The sequence below is a fragment of the Uranotaenia lowii genome, chromosome 3 (genome assembly GCF_029784155.1).
Source record: "Uranotaenia lowii strain MFRU-FL chromosome 3, ASM2978415v1, whole genome shotgun sequence".
Taxonomy (NCBI): Eukaryota; Metazoa; Arthropoda; class Insecta; order Diptera; family Culicidae; genus Uranotaenia; species Uranotaenia lowii.
Genome location: NC_073693.1, coordinates 144,063,468 through 144,076,201, shown reverse-complemented (window position 1 = coordinate 144,076,201; position 12,734 = coordinate 144,063,468). Strand labels below are relative to the sequence as shown.

At 32.7% G+C, this 12,734-nt stretch overlaps 1 protein-coding gene across 9 annotated transcripts in view; it reads left to right on the top strand.

Moving 5' to 3' along the window:
* Positions 1-380: 380 nt before the first annotated feature.
* Positions 381-12,734, top strand: part of LOC129751837 (protein alan shepard) — an 873,165-nt gene continuing 860,811 nt past the window's right edge. For 2 of the 9 annotated variants that reach the window (XM_055747583.1, XM_055747577.1), the window contains exon 1: positions 381-1,169. The gene's annotated coding sequence lies outside the window, so the exon portion shown is untranslated. The remainder of the gene's footprint in view (positions 1,170-12,734) is intronic. The other 7 variants (XM_055747584.1, XM_055747582.1, XM_055747585.1 and 4 more) reach the window with 5 other exon arrangements.

Sequence of the window (12,734 nt, the reverse complement as noted above, 5' to 3'; positions counted from 1 at the left end):
AGAAAATATTGTCTTATTCGTTTTTCTCTGCTTGGTGACACCTTATTGAAAGTGCTTTAAAATTTAGATCGAAATGAAGAAAAACCTAAATTGTGAAATTATCACGACACAGGAGCATTTTAAGGAAAAATTCATACTTGCCATGACCAATCACAGCATTTAGAACAAATTGGTAATATTTTGCAGGCTTAAAATGCTTCAGATTCTTCAAAACAAGGGTGGCGCGTATTAGCCACATGGGGCGTTATATGAACTTTTCCCCTAAATATTTGTTTTTCTTCTTTCTTTCATGGGTTTCCTATTTTATCTACATCGCTTTCCAAGGGCACTCAGCCCAGAGACTGCGCGCCTGAGTGTCACCCGCAGAAAATTTGGCCATAGCCGAAAAATTTTGTGTAATCTTGCTCCGTTATAGGATTCGCTCCTCAGCTAGAGAAGATTTTTCGTGTGTTTTGTGGCCTCCCAGTTTTTGTCGTGTTGTTTAGCGCGTCCGACATTAAAAGATCGGAAAATAAAACCGAGCACAACTGCTTAATCGGTACAGTTGTTGACCATTCAAGTATCCGGTATCGCGACGCTAGGCTTTCCCCAAATCTCGTTCGTTCTGCTGTTATTATTGTTCTAGATCTTCCGTCGTTGTGTGTTTATTGTCCTGCGCTAGTTGCCGTCGCCGTTTTCCTGTCGGCTACGAAGACTCCGGCATCGACCTTTTCTTTATCGTGAGAATCGCGCGACCTTAACGGGTATTCGAGTGAAAATCGAAACAACAGAATTTGCAATTTCGATTTCGTATTCGGGCTCACGGAAACGCGATCCTGCATCGTCTCGACGCATTCAGTGCATTTTGCCCATAATTAGTTGCAGAATTGCGCAATTGTCACGGTGTTTTTGCTAGTGCAACCAGGCGCAGTGTGTGAGTGTGTGTGTCGAAAGAACCAGGCTGGTGCATAAATAATCCTTATTTTGTCATAGCTTTGTTGCCGCTCTGCATCTCGGAGGCTGCCCAAGAGCAAGTTGTGAAACGCGTAGGCTAGACACAGGTGTGCAAGCTCGAAGAAGTGCAGTGTGTAGGAGGGAAAAGGAAGGAATTTTGCAACTAGCTTTTGCAAGAGAGGAAGGAAAAACGACCGACCGATATAGGCGGACAGCCTTGAAGAAGATACGCTACGGTCAGTACCCAGTATAAACACGGGGTTTGACAAGTGTCGATTTTTTTTTCTGTTTTCTGATAGGGCAAGCGCAATCGCGTGCCAGCAGGGATGCCGGATGGAATTTGGCTACCGATCCGTATTGATATCTGAGATAGGTTCCTAAAGAAGAGCTCAATGATGCTTTTGAACTAGTCGGAATTTTTATCATGAACGTTAGAACGAAGCTGAATTTAATCAATTAATCCATCAGTGGAACTCAAAAATACTGATTTTTATGGGGTTTAAGATGATTAGAAATAACATGGCAGCATTGATATTATCTACTAACGACCCAAGCAACCAAAAGTACCATAAAACAGGTACAAAAACGCTTACTCAGCCCCATCATTGATATGAAGTACGTTCTATGCAGCTCAACATTTGAGTTCTTATTGATACTTTCAAGTTCCAAAACAAGTCTCAAGGATCTTCTATTCAACTTCCAGCGGCCTTTTAATTCAACTTCCAAAAAATCGTACTACAGACCCCGTTCGTTTTTGGCAACATGCCCGAACATTTTGTGTTGCCAAAATCGAATGTTGCCAAAATCGAATTTTGCCAAAATCGAACGGTTTTTTTTCTGAAACTTTTTTCTTTTATTTTTACAAAATAACTATTTTTATTATCATTAACGTTATTTTAAGTCCATTTCCGACCATTTTTGGATTTTTTATAGTTTTTTTCTCAGGTTTTTGATGCATTTTGCACTATTTTTGTTTTGTTTTAGAATCTTTGTTTTTTTTTGTCATTTTTGCTGTTTTTGACATTCTTTATCATTTTTAAGATGATTTTGACATTTTTAGCCTTTTGTTTGTATTTGTTTTTGATTTTTTGAAAATTTTTAACTTTTTGTAATTTTTGAGTACTTTATAAATTTTTTAAAAACTTGTTTTTGTTGTTGTATTCTTTCACCATTTCTGAACGTAAAAACGTTTTTTTGATGTTTGTCTAAATTATATTGGTCCTGTTATAGAGAAAACTAAAAGGTAATGTCGCTTCTAAAAACCGTTTTATTTTAGCACATGTGCCAAAATCGGATGTTGCCAAAATCGAATGTTGCCAAAATCGAATGTTGCCAAAAACGAACGGGGTGTGTATGACCAAAAAATCTCTCTCTATCTCAACTGCACCCTTGGTATCGGTTCATGTCACCTTCTCTTGATTTTTTGTACATGGTGCTGCCATGCTGCCACAAATTGCTCAATTGCTTCTTTCCTACATTTCCTACATATATCGCATCAGAATAATCACTCAATTACCAAATTACTTATTGAAAAAAAAACTTGCCCGGCTTGGGGATCGAACCCCGACCTTTGTTGTGGTGAGAATCGAACACGCTACTACAAGACCACGCCTGGATGTTGTTCTAACTGAAACTAAAAATCGAAGTGGTGATATGATTTTGAAAGCACTTTAATGCACTTTTTGTGACTTACCAAATCCCGTTCTGAGCACTTTTGTGCCCTTTATGTGACTTTCCAAATCCTGTTTTGAGTAATTTTGTGCCCTTAATGTGACTCAAGTCCCGTACAACGTACGTATAAATCACTTTTGCAACTTTCAAGTTCTTTAATGAGTACATATAGTTCACACATGGAAATTGGGCAAAACGAGTCACATACAACGTACATATTAATCACCTTTGCAACTTTCAAGTTCATTAATGAGTACATAAAGTTCACTGAATGGAATTGGGCAGTTGCTTCTCTCAGTCAGCCAATATGTAACTTTCAATGCCTCCATTCAAGTAAATGTGTGACTTTTGGTTGCTTGAGGATTGTTTCATTCTGCATCGTTTCTTGTATTTATCGCTCATGGTAACCTACTGAACTTCAACATTGGGCTAATGATAAACGATACGAAAAATATGCAAAAAACTCACTTTACCTACATGCCGTTTCAAGACTAGACCGCCGAAAAATGACTTTTTGCTCCCATATGTTTTTTCGATATCCTTTGGGTCACAGCGTTGCAAGTGCAAAGCGTTTATTTTTTTTTTTAACAAATATGCATGGAAAAAGAATTTTCATGTATTCAATCATCCAGATTGAAGCTTCTAGATGATTGAATGCGTAAAAATTTTTTTTCATACATATTTGATAACAAAGTTAAACGATTTGCACTTATTCACAAGCTTGATATTTACATGAAATGCAATACAATCATCAAGGAACAATGAAAACCCAAAGATATATTTTTTCGAACTTTCAATTCTTCTCAGGCGATTTTTGAATGAAAATTTTTGTTATCCCATACAAATGTCCTCACAAAATAAAAACTCGTTGCGCTAATTTGGGACTGAATGAATCGCTACCAAAAATTTTATAGATTTTTGTGAAAACAACCAAAAAAAAATAAGGGAGGTGTGAAAATGTATTAAACCGTAATTTTTTTCATACAAAATTGCAGCGGTGTATTCAACACACACCTGCTTACTAAAAAATATGCTCCAAGACTTAAGATTTTCACCACCAATAAAACTATCCTAAAAAACTCATCTGTTGCTTGGCTATCCATCTATTCCTCATTCCTATTCAATTCTTCTATCTAGAGTTTCATCTCACCGGACGTGTCAATAACATGATTAAATTAATAAATTTATCTGCGATTTTTTCCATCAACTTTTGATTATTGAAAAATGACTTATCACACTTTGATCACTCAAAGTAACATCAATTGTTTTAATTTCTCACTTAAGGATTTCTAGATTTTTAGAACTAATTCTTGGAACTGCGGAGTTCTAGAAGGGGAAAATCAAGTGGTTTTCGTGTTCATTTGAAGTAAAACATGAAGAAAATTAACTTTCCATATTTATCTAAACATAAAACATTCTCAAAAGATTCAAACAAACATACAAGGATTTTATTCCTTCTTAAAGTTGGAATAGGTCTATGGAGCCACAACTTCAAAACAGCATGGCTCAGTAAAGTTGACAAAGAATATTTTGTTCATTTGAACCTATGACTCCATTAATAATTTTTTAATTCCATGAAAAGTTTTTTCAGAATTTATCAAAGTTTCCGAAGAACTTAACCTTCCTTTGCGGTTAGGGTCCATATGACCCGAACTGTACTTTGTCGACACGATATCTCTGGAACGGTTTAAGGCTTAATACATGAAATTTTCTGATTTTCCTAAGATGAGAAGTTCTACATAGAAGCTCTACTTCTCATGTTTAGATTTTTGAATAGGGTTACCAGAGTCACCCAGCAAAAAAGGGAAATTAACTGATTAGAGTTAAATAGACCCGGATTATTGTTTTGGTTATAAAATAAAAACTACCTAACCGATTTTCATAAACTTTATCATTTTGAAATTGTTCAAGTGTCTGTTATCAGATGCTTTTTACAAATTGCTCTTCCGAAAACGACTTAAACGTTAAAAGGTCTTTAAAAATGGGTGTTTTGCATTAAAGATTACTCATTTTGTTGAAGTCGTATTGAACATTTTTTGATTGATATGAATTCACATAGATTAAGAGCTCATATTGGAACAATAAAAGATATAGGTTGGTTTAACAGATCACAGCTGGTAATTTGAAAAAATAACAAATTTTTGTTTAATGAATTAATAGCTATTTTTATGAGGATCAAGGAATTTGAATAAAAAAAAATTGCCGTTCTGTTAAATAACATTCAATTCCAACCGATAGTAATAAATTAATAATGAAGAGAAAAAACTGATAGGATGACCAATTCTATTATAAAATCATAGAATTTCAACAAATTGAGGTCCAAATCTGAGGTATATCGACATTTTTTTTTTAAACGGGCACAAACAGATACATGATCTCAATGAAACTTAGTGTTTTCTCGAAGAGATTCGTTTTTATTTACTCTAATCGTACATCTTGCGAGGATAGGATGGCTAGCATCCTACAAATGCTAAAACCACCAACCCACAGAAAATGTACTATGTATGCCGTTACCGGGATTCGATCTCATGACCGTTGGCTTAGATTTGAAAGCTATTCTCTACGCCACAGGCTGCGGCGTAATTAGTATTATTAGAAAGCAAACATTTCAATTAACTCAAGAATTTTATATCTGCACATTCAGTCCCTTTCTTGTTAAAATACGGCTCAGCAAATTTCTGGAACCTTTTTTTGCCATTTGGTCTCTCAGCGCCATTTTCAGACTTTCAGAGAGACAAATTTTCTCTTACAAGTCAGACGTCTTATTAATTGAAATTGATTTGCATTTGGAATTTATACTCGGAAAATGAAACTACTTTTATTTTAAAAAAGCTCAAAAAAATGAATGATTGCAATGTGCTGGATTTCAATCCGCTATTTTAGGCTCTCTTGGCTTACACATTATCTACTATAATACAAAAGTACAACTTAAATGCCATTTTTAATACATTTTTTTGCCAGAAGTGTACTTACAGTACAGTTGCTTTGCAGTACGGTGTGCTTTGCTACTATCATCAAATTCTGTTAATAATTATTTGTCAATTCAATAAATCATCACATCATGTCAAAACGCTTACGTTTATTAATTTTTTACAAAAATCCTTTGTCAATTTAGTAAATCTAGTAAATTTTGTATGGGGCCTCCACCTTTTTTAATTTGGAAGCTTTTGATAGTATTTTATAAACCATTTTCGGTTTTGAAAACGGCTACACACCAAATTTTACGTTGATCGGTTCAGTAGTTTCTGAAAATTGTTTCTGAATTTTGTCACATTTATGTTAATTTTGTATGGGAGCCCCCTCTTTTTGGATTCGGAGAGGTATGAAAGTAATATAGAAATCATTCCCGTTCTTGAAAACGGCTACACATCAAGTTTTACGTTGATCGGTTCTGTAATTTCTAAATTTATTTTTATTATTTTGTATGGGAACCTCCACTCTGTTAAGTCGGAGTGGTTTGAAAGTATTTTTGAAACCATCTTCGGCCCCAAAAGTTCTTGCATACCAAATTCTACATTGATCTGTTCAGTTGTTTTCCAATCTATAGGGAACAGACAGACAGACAGACAAACATTTATTTTTATATATAAATAAATTTATGAAAAGTTCTTCGAATTAAATGGAATACAATAACAAAAATGTCATAAACATATATTCTAGTTAAAAATCCTACCTTTTAACATGTTTGGTATTAAAATAAGCAAAACATATGTAAACAGTGTTAATGTCTCACAACCTGTGTGATTCACAGAACCATTGAATTTGTAAACAGAATGAAAGCTAATTTGGTGACATATTTTAATTAATTTTGAGACAAGCGCATGACTATTTTGTGAGTTTCTTTAATTGCTGATGATATTGTCTTAATATCGTTGTTATTTGAATTCGGATTAAGTGTGAAATTTGAATTTCCAATAAGGCTTAAGTAAGGTAAGGATTTTTTTCAGATGGTATTTATTTATTCCAAAATGGTTTTGTAGTATAAATTTTTCGATAAAAGAGGGTGCAATATTTTATTAAATATTTATTCTTTCTAAAAAGCCACAAAAGTGTTTATGTTTAATTCACTTTAAAATTTTATAATGTTTCAAAAAATTATTCAAAAAATATGTGATCCCCGAAAAATATTTTGCCCAAGCTAATTCCAAAATTATACGTAAAGCTAGTTGATGATATAGACTTGTCATTTTCACATTTCTCGATTCTTGTGAATAAATCACACAAAATATTAACGCAATCACAATCTTATGGGATACTGTTGTACACAAGGCATGATGTATTCTATTTTACAAATTAATTCCAAAAAAATCTAAACATGACTTAAATGTAGAATTACTGCTACAGTAAGCCTTAAATTCTTAAAACCGATGCTTTTACAGATTTTTGATAAACTTGTCTAGAAGAAAGGTATTGATTTTGATCATTTTTTCTAAACCCTTCTTAGATGGCTATTTTGATTAACTCCACGTTTCTTCACGGTAATATATCACATATATATAAACTTATACTTATAACTTAACAGTTGAAATTGATATGTTTCTTCGGATTCAAGATTTGAATGATTATTTCTGAGCTTTTTTTTAAACCATCAAGACCAACATGCATTCCATGTTTTAGATTCGTTGTGATAAATTGTAAGTGGCTCCAGAGAGTAAAGCATAGATTAAGGTTGCCAGAATTTTTTCAGCACGTATCCGGGCCGGACAAGCCGGGCAATTTTTATATAAAAATCTGGCCAAATCCGGGCATTCAATTTCAAATTGACGACCATAAATCCGGGCACTATCCGGGTAAATTTTGTCAAAACTTAGAAATTCCTCAACAAAAATCAAGAAAAAAAAAATTAAAATTCATCGATAGATTTTGAACCGTATTTTACTCTTCCGATAAACCTTTCATGATTATTTTTTTTAAATTTGCTCAAAAAAAAAATCGTTTTTGAGATATTTATTGTTTTTTCGTTTAATTTTCCAAATAAAGTGAATAAATCCAGGCATTTTTATTATGAAATCCGGGCAACCAGGTCGGGCCGGACTGTTCATAAATTAAGTATAAAATATCTGTTCAATCTGGTAACCTTAGCACGAATAGTTTATGCAACAGACTTGCCATTTTTGCATTTCTCGACTCTCGTGAATAATTCACACAAACTTTATCTTAAGGGATATTGTTGTAATTAAATCTGTTTTGGTTTAAGGAAATCAAAATCTTCAAAATTTAAAGCATGTAGTTTTCTATTTCACAAATATGTGCCAATAAACTCCTGCCTTTCCTGTAGAATTACTGCTCCATATAGCCTACAATTCCTAATACCGATTATTTTACAGATTTATGATGAAATCTTCGAGGGGAAAGATTCTGGTTTGAGACTTAAAAACAAAAATATTCTTTCTCCAAAGTCATTTTTTCCTTAGCCCATCTTAGAAGTCTTTTTCGTAAATGATATTAATTTCATTAATTAGTTAATTTGCCATACGGTAATATTCCCGGTCAGGGCCGTAGGAAGAACCGACTCATGGGGGTGGGGTTTGGTGACTGACTTTTACATATAGGTATTTTTTTTTCTCACAATTCACGAATACAAACCAAAATTCAAACAAATTATTTTTGTATCTATATGATTATTTATTTACGTTAATAGTTTTCGTATTAAATTGTAGCTTTAAAAAAGTGGTCCTAAGCCTAAAACGTGAGCTAAATTTTTATAATAAGACTCTTAGAAACAAAATATGGAATTGCTTTCAACGATTGGTAAATTTTTTGAATTTGTTTAAGGGTCTGGTAGATCAAACTTATTTGATTTAAGCATAAAATAAGCTCTTTTTTGGGAAGCTTGCCATTTCTTAAAAAAAAATTATGATCAACTCAAACAAGCCCAATCTTCCAAACTATTTTGCAAGTTCCAAGTTTCTAACTTTTGATGAAAATAAATAAAATTTTCCCAACAGACAGTAAGAGATAAAAAAAAATCGGATCAAATTTGCTTGATGTAAACTTGAACTTAAATTATGTTTTAATTTTGAAACTTGGATTTTAAAAAACTGCAATATTAATAATGTTGAAAAATACACCGTAAAAATTTAAAAAAATCACCGGGAAAATATAGAATTTTGTGCAAATATTTTACGTGAAGATCAGGTACACATTTCTTTAACAGCAAATATTTTTCATAAAGAATCAATTCCATTATGAAAATCGTGTGGATGTTTTTTTAACACTAAACATACCGACACTTTGTATATACCTATTCATACCGCGAGCGGTCAAATGACGGCAAACACTGTTTTCGCTAAAACTCCCTTGTTTCTCAACCGATTTCTATCAAATTTAAAGTTTTGAAAAGCTTATAATTCGACTCAAATATGTTTCTCAAACAATTTTCAACTACAATCAATAACTTTAAAGTTATTTACAGTACAAAAAAAAATTTATGAAAAAACATGCTTCAGAACAAAGGTTGTAAATCAGTTATTAAGTGCTCGAAAAAAAATTTCACTTAGTGCCTGAGAAAGCTGAAGTTAGAAGCTATATGTTGCACATATGGAAATTTTTTTTAAAAATTTTCTAAGATCATGGCCACAAAAAAAGTAAAAAAGTTGTGTAAAGCCCGTACTTTTCAATCAATCAACCGCCAAAGCTGTTCCTGTTACAGTAGAAAATTTTGAAAAAGTGAATTGAAAAGTAGACGTAATTTGTCACATTTTGGCATCTTTAGATTTTTAAAATACTAAATACATAATTTTTGACGGCTTTTCAAAGGTAGTTGTTTTGCGAACTTTTTATGAATCTGGATTTTCTGAGATAATCCCTACACTTAAATTCAGCTTTGCACTGGATTTTGAGTACGTTAACGTAAGGTTTAGGCAATAAAACTATATGCAAAAGAAAGCAAATTTCATACCGGTTCTAGTAATGTAACTGCATTGGCGGTGCGATGCTTGACAAAAATATAATAAATATATTTCTGAAAGTAAAACCAGAAAATTTGAGCGATTGCTCGTTTGTTTATTCGTTTCCTTTCACCCGTATTCGTGTGCAAAATAGCTTTGAGATATTACCACCCACTGCGCCCGTCTGCCAAGCAAGAATTTGAGCTGACTTCTCAAAATTCAGAAACTAGTTCACTGTTTTATTTATCATATTTTTGCCAAGCATTGCACCGCCAATGCAGTTACACCACTAGAACCGGTATGAAATAAGCTTTCTTTTGCATATAGTTTTATTGCCTAAACCTTACGTTAACGTACTCAAAATCCAGTGCAAAGCTGAGCTTAGGTGTAGGAATTGTCTTAGAAAATCCAAAATGATAAAAAGTTCGAAAAACAGCTACCTTTGAAAAGTCGTCATAAATTATGTACTTCGTATTTCAAAAAATCTAAAGATGCCAAAATGTGACAAATTACGTCTACTTTTCAATTCACTTTTTCAAAATTTTCTACTGTAACAGGAACAGCTTTGGTGGTCGATTGATTGAAAAGTACGGGTTTTACACAACTTTTTTACATTTTTTGTGGCCATGATCTTAGAAAATTTTCAAAAAAAATTTCCATATGTGCAACATATAGCTTCTAACTTCAGCTTTCTCAGGCACTAAGTGAAATTATTTTCGAGCACTTAATAACTGATTTACAACCTTTTTCCTGAAGCATGTTTTTTCATAAAATTTTTCTTGTACTGTAAATAACTTTAAAGTTATTGATTGTAGATGAAAATTGTCTGAGAAACATATTTGAGTCGAATTATAAGCTTTTCAAAACTTTAAATTTGATAGAAATCGGTTGAGAAACAAGGGAGTTTTAGCGAAAACGATGTTTGCCGTCATTTGACCGCTCGCGGTATGAATAGGTATACCACATACGTTATTCGAAAACCGTAACAATTAAAAAAAATTTAAAAACGCAAAAATACTTGCATTTCAAAAACAAAAATAGTCCTTTCGTTAAATTTGCGAAAAAACAATTATATAAGGCGTAATCATCGTTTAAAGTTCAAAAACCGTCATTTGACCGCCTCCGGTACGTTTAGTGTTAATACTATTTGGGATATATTGCATAAAACAAAACATAGAAAGTTAAGTCAATTTCTACCTTATATTTACGATCTTTTTTGATTGATGTTTCTCGGTGATCATTAGTAAAAAAAGAAAAGGAAGCAAAAGGATCATTAGGAAGTGCGGTGATCAAAACAAAAAAATAAACATTATAATTGTGATTTTTTGATGATTGAAAAACTCATTCACAAGCTAAATCTTTTTCTAAATTTTAAACCTGAATTCTGAACCTGATTTCAAAAATTGAACTTTGAATCTCTTTTCGAGTTTCTATACGATTTCTGAAATGTACAAAACATACGTTTTCCGAATCTTAATTACAGATCAGAATTTTGTAAGCCATTTTAAGAGCACTCATTCATTAAACTTTTATTTAAATTCTGTTGAGTTGATTTAATCTTCATTCATTATTTCAATTATTTATTTTTAATCTGTTTTGTGAAGTTGAATTAGAATGTGAATTTCAAATGATTAATCTAAATCTAAGTTTTCAATTTCGGATCTCCACTTAAGAGCTTTAAAAACTTAAAATTTGAATGTAAAACATTTTTTTTCATATTCGGAAATCTATTATCTAAACATTGAAAATGCATACGATTTTCGAAAAACATGATTCAAATTTGATATGGAATGCAAAACCGAATGTGACCAGGATTTAAAAACAGCTTTTCATTCCCAATTTCTTATGATTATTCGAACTGAAAATCAAGAATCCTAAAATGGATACAGAATCCAAAATTCGAAAATATGTAGAAATACAATTTTGGCTGTGGGGATATGAAACCAGAATCTCAAAAATGGAAAATGGGTTTAATTTAAAATTTAGTATTCAGACCTGAATTTCTAAGATAAGGTTTCCAGATTGGCCGATTTTAATCGGGTTGGCCTGGACGATTAATATAAAATTAGTTAAAAGTCCGGTTCGACCCGGTTGCCAGGATTTCATTAGAAAAGTCCGGATTTTGCCCGGCTTAAATCTCATTCTAAAATCAAATAAATAAAACAAATTGTGTTTTAATTTTTTTTCCATTTATGCGTCTAAGTTTTTGGTTTCTTCATCTTTTTTTCTTTATTTTTGATGAGTAATTCCTGGGTTTTGACCAAAATTGCCCGGATACTGCTCGGATTTTGGTCGACAATTTTTTCAATCAATTACCCGGATTTGGAAAGGTTTTATATAAATTAGCCCGGATTTATCTGGCCCTTATACGTGATGGAAAAATTCTGGCAACCTATGAACAATGGGGTGGGTTTTTGAGGTTTTGGCTTTAGGTTTTAGTCTAGATTGTTTCTCTTGAAAAACTTGGCGCTATTATTATAATTTGATTATGATTTTAAAATTTTGAGTGTAGAGTAAAATACCTCGCTTGCTTTTTTGAACCCTCATGGGGGGGGGGGGGGGGGGGTTAATCCCCAACCCGAAATGATTTACAATATCTGACATTTGCCAATAATGATATAATTATTTTATATCTTAAAATCTTGAATAAGATTTTCTTGAATCAATTTATATTTTTTTAAGACTGATAAACAACAACAAGTATTGAAACAGTAAATATTATTTTGAATTTTTTTTTTCTTTATTGAAATATTGTTATTAGGGAACATCCATAAATGACGTAGCTTTTTTACGAGTTTTTATACCCCCCCCCCCTCCCCCCTCGTAGCATTTCGTCACAAAGTCATAGACCCCCCCTAGATAATAACGTAGCTTCTATAACCCCTCCCCCCCCCCCATTTTAAAAAATTGGTTTCTAATTTTTACTTTTATTATCAGCATTTTGCAAGAATAATACATAAAAATAACAAAAAAGGGAAAGAAGTTATAAATGGAAGTTTAAAAAAGCATATCAATCAGTCAAAAAAAAATCAAGCTACCTTTCAACAAACAGGATAGCTAGTAAGTATTCAATCAGTTGCGTCGGTCCAAATTGTCTCCATTCGGGATTCCAATGAAATCGTTGGGCAGCTTTCCTCCATCGTCTGTTCGGCTAGAATAATTGCATCTGCGATGTCAGCTGCCTCCACCTACTCTCTATCGTCCTCCGGAGTGATGACCAGCACTTCGTGTCCTTTTTTG